This window comes from Lygodium microphyllum, chromosome 3 (assembly GCF_053477565.2).
Source record: "Lygodium microphyllum isolate KBCC chromosome 3, Lygodium_microphyllum_v1.1.10, whole genome shotgun sequence".
Taxonomy (NCBI): Eukaryota; Viridiplantae; Streptophyta; class Polypodiopsida; order Schizaeales; family Lygodiaceae; genus Lygodium; species Lygodium microphyllum.
In genome coordinates, this window is record NC_141137.1 from 137,138,576 (window position 1) to 137,143,829 (window position 5,254).

Here is a 5,254-nt window from a genome sequence, read left to right on the forward strand (position 1 = left end):
TTTTTCCAAGCTTCAATGGCCTTAAGTTCTTGGCTCTTCCAAGAAAGTTGTCACATCTTCAATTTCTATCTGCACAATAAACCACAATACTGTAAGATATCAATAGATAAATATCCAATAATATTTTTCTATAATGCATAACATACTCTAATACAAACCACAATGGATATCTTAGAATTATTGGAAGAGAGGCAGAGATAGAGAGTGGAGTAGAACCATGAGCTTCAACTCATCTTCATCTTCATCTTCTTCATTATTCCATTCACTTAGTCTACTAATTGAAAGAGAGTATTAGATTAGGTTTCACTAACCATCATCTAACTATGGTTAGGTCCCGACTTATTAATGTCACACACATGTACAGCTATCTCCAGCGGTTAGACACACACAAAAAAAAGATAGGTGGAGCTTGATATTATAGCACTCCCCCTCAAGCTCAAACCATCTGCAATACTCCAAGTAACTACCTAAAATAGATGAAATTTTCTTTACCAAGTGATTTTGTAAAGATATCTGCTACCTAGTCTTCAGTCCTCACATGCATAAAGTCAATCTACTCTACTAGTACAATTTATTTGATGAAATGGTAATGTGCTTCAATACGTTTAGATCTTGCATGGTAGATGGGATTAGTTGCAAGTATCACATTGCTCATATTATCACAATGTAGCTTCACTTTGTTGTCCAAGTGTATCCCCAAGTCATTTAGTAACTTCAGCAAATCAAATAGCTTCACAAGCCACTAAGGATGCACCCCTATACTCAGCTTCTGTACTAGATAATCTAAGAGTAGGCTGTTTTTTACTTTGCCAATTGATCATGATGCTACCCAATCCAAATGCATACCCATTGGTTGACCTCCTGTCATAGGCATAACCAGCCAAGCCAGTCTTGGTATACCCTTTGAAGTCAAGGGGTTTCCCATATCCATAAAACAACCCATAATCTATCGTACCCTTTACACATCTCATGATTCTCCTGACTGCATCCAAATGCGGTTTGCGAGGCTTTTGCATGAATTGACTGATCAACCCCACAATATAGCTCAAGTAAGGTCGAATAATAGTCAGCTAGATCAAGCTACCAACCATTTGTCTATACATGGTAACATTCTTTATCTCAGTTCCAACATCAATTTGCAACTTGACATTTTTGTCCAGGGGTGTATCCATAGCCTTACATTCAGTCATACCATATGTTTGTAACATGTTATAAACATATTGCTTCTACAATAACCATATGCCTTGAGGTTTAGACAATACCTCAATTCCCAGAAAATATTTCAGCTCACCAAGGTCTTTGACTTTGAATTTAGCCTGCAATAATGAATTTATTTAGGCAATCCCACTCTCATCATCTCCAGTAATGATTAAATCATCGACATAGAAAACCATAAACATAGAGCCATGATTTGTCTTCTTCACAAATAAACTGTGATTTGCATCACCCAATCTAAATCCATGCTACTATAAATAACTACTAATTCGAGCATTCCAAGCTCTAGGTGCATGCTTTAGTCCATATAATACATTTTTTAGTTTGCATACATGTATTGGAAAATCCGGATGCACATAGTCTTCAGGTTGCTCCATATAAACTTCTTCCTGTAAGTCACCATTTAGAAATGCATTTTTTACATCCGTTTTCCATAACTTCTAGCCTTTAGCTATTGCATTGTTCTAACTATTGTCGTTCTAGCTACAAGGCTGAAAGTCTCCTCATAGTCAAGGCCATACTATTGTGCATAGCCTTTTGTGACCAGTCTAGCCTTGTAGCATTCCAATGACCCATTCGACTTGCATTTGACCTTGTACACCCATTTGCAACCAATGGGGACTTTACCTTCAAGCAACTCAACCAAATCCCATGTTCCATTTTCAGCTAAGGCTGAATATTCTTCATCCATGGAAGCACACCAGTTCTCATATGTTGCCTCATCAAACTTAGTGGGTTCTTTGAGACCTGTCACCTTAGTCATATAGGCATAATGACGAGCGGAATATCTAGTGTATGTAAGTCTATCAATAGGTCTCATGACCCTCTCAAATCTCGTCAACTATGGCTCACTTTGAGCTTGCCTCTCATGAGGTGGCACATATTGATTCTGCCTTGCACTAGGCGTCATAACAAAAGGAATCCCCAACTCACTATCCAAGCTATCATTGCTGGATAACTCATAACTTGTAGTAAGTGGACCAGTTACATCCTCAAACATATTTTATTTTCCCTTATCTAATCTCCCCCTCAATGACATGTTCGTGTCAATGGACGTAAGAGTGTAGTTCTGTAACCATCCTGATCAAGGACTTACTATAGATGACACATCACCTATCAAACCACTCATATATGTACTAGCTATAGGGGTATTTTCAGCATTACTTGTGTTGGTTGATCCATCAATAGCCACTGTAACTAGATTCCCATACTAAGAGGCTAGCTTGTCAAAGACAACATCTCTACTTATCAACGTCTCATGAATAGATGGCACATAACATTTATAAGCTTTCATGTCTTGTGCATAACCCAAAAACACTCTCTTGATAGCTTAGGATCCAATTTCTTCCTATTTTCATCAGGAATATGCATGTATGCAATGCAACCAAATACCTTTAAGTGCCTAATGTCAGGCTTATGACCATACAACCTCTCATAAGGTGTTACATCATGAATCCCTATTGTAGGGGTTTTATTCAACAAATATACAGCAGTCACCAGTTCTTTAGCCCAGTAAGCATTAGGCAAACACTTTTCATTCAGCATAGCTCTAGTTGACTCCATCGGTACCCTATTTTTTCTCTCTACTATAGTGCTCTACTGTGGTGTATAGCTGCAAGTAAGTTGTCTTCTGATCTCGTACTTTGCAATATATTTTTCAAACTCTTTAGAGACATATTATCTGCCTCCATCTGACCTAAGACAAGAAATATAGAAGCCCAATTCATTTTCAATATGCTTCCTGAAATCTCTGAATGCATCAAACACTTCATCTTTATGTTTCAATATGTACAACCAAGTGTACCTACTGAAATCATCAATGAAAGATATATAGTAACAAGCATCTCGAAATGAAGCATTATGAGACAAACCCTAGACATCAAAGTGTATCAACTACAAGGTTCTTGAGCTATTCTTCACATGTCTCATAAAGGGAAATCGTGCTTGCTTTCCAAATTGACATGCAAGACATACATGGCCAAGTCATTATACTTGAATTTGGGCAATCCAAGTACCATCTCTTTCTGTTGCATAGATTTCATCTTTTGAACATTAACATGGCCAATCCTCTTATGCAAAATTTCAACATCCCGAATAGCACCCTCATCATTTGCAAACATGGCTACCTTAAGTTCTGGAATGGATGCGTCCAAGGTAAACATCCTACCATCCTGTCTACCTCTAGCAATTAATTTGCAGCCATTACTGTATTCTTCAGTAAAGCATCCATCTTTATTGAATCTAACTTGCTAATTTTGTTTTGCTATCTATCCCAGTGACAAGAATTTCTTAGTTATTTATGGTACATGCAGTACATCATGCAAGCTCTTTTTCTTGCCATCAGGCATCATCAATGGAACAACTCCTATGTGTTGAATGTTATGCTAGGTTTCATCCCTAGTATAAACATAACCATGTGAGCCTGCAACCAACTTATCAAACCACTCTCCATGGGGTGTCATATGGTTAGAAGCCCTACAGTCAATGTACCATCTCTCATCTTTGTTTTGCCTAGGTGTATTCTTGGACACATGCTGCATGGCAAACAACCTGTCACCCTACTCATCATGAGCATCTCTAGAAGACGCATAGTTTCCATGTTGTCTGCCCTTAGCTTTCATATCTGCCTACTTCTTATGACAATAATTTTCAATGTGCCCATGTTTGACACAATAATGAAAGTCCTTGTCCCTATCGGCGAACTGATCATTTGACTCCCATGATCCACCACCTATGCCTCGGGATGATCTCCCTCTACCTCTAAAGCCACCAGATCCACGCTCCCCCTGCCTCTAAAGCTGCCAGTGGTCTGTGTATTTGTGCCATGCCAATTACTCTATTGCCACTGTCCATAGATGTTTTGAGTGTCTCCTTGGCCTCGAGATGAGCCACGACCTCTATTGTCTCTACCACACTAGCTAGAATAAAGGACAATGTCTCTGCTTTGAGATGTACTAGAATTTATGTTCAATCCAAGCTTTGTTTCCTCATGCAACAGCAAAGCAAGCAACTCATCCAGTCAAGGGGTTCAGATCTAACAGAAATAGATGTATCAAATGCTTTATATTCCTTGCCAAGTCCATTCAGAGTGAAAACAATCATATCATCCTCAAATACTTGTGATCCAATAGTGGTAAGCTAGTCTTCTATGGTCTTAATCTATATCGTGTAGGATTGAATTCTTCTACCATTCCTAGACATGTTGTTGAATTTCTATTCTAGTTGAATCTTTCGTGCACGTGTTGCATTTCCATAGTTCTTCATGAGTATGTCCCAAGTATCCTTTGGGGAATTACATCCAATGATATGTATTGCCATATCATCATATATACATAAGGAAAACCAATGTAGCACTTTGCATGCTCTCTCTATCCATTGTTTATGAGCTCTTCTCTGATCATGTGTTGGTCATCCAGGCAGTTTAGGTTCAACTTCATCACCAATGCATAGATCCCAATATCCTCTGCCAACTAAAAAGTTCTTCATTTTGAATTTCCACAAGGAGAAATTCTTGTTATCCAACTTCTCATCAACAATCTGGGTAATGTTGTTAGTGCCCTTTGCATTGGCCATGTTGTAGCGTGTCCACCTGTTCACTTGCAGGACACGTCTTAGTAGCCCATCGGGAAGAGAGTTTAAAAAGCACCGCCTGGCACTCCCACGGAATGTCATGGGGTTTGTGATCTAGGTCCTCTCGAGTCTGCCACGAAGCAGAAGCATTCCGGCCGCTCCCACTTAGGACTGACCTGAATTAGGGTTTTTCTAATGGTCAAATTCCTAGAACGGCAGCTAGCGTCGAACCCCAGGCGAACTACTTTACGCAAAAACATCAGGGTCGAAGTGGATTCATGCTACACTTGGTTCAAGGAGAATGGGAAACGAGAGGATTGTGAGCTCAATCTCTCTACCCATAAGGCATAGTCCCATTCCGTTCCACTAAAATAACACAAATTGCACTCTAGCTTCCTAGATTCTAAGTCATCGTTACCTTGCTGTCAACTTCTTTCGAGAAAAGTTCCCAACCAACCGGGACCATCCT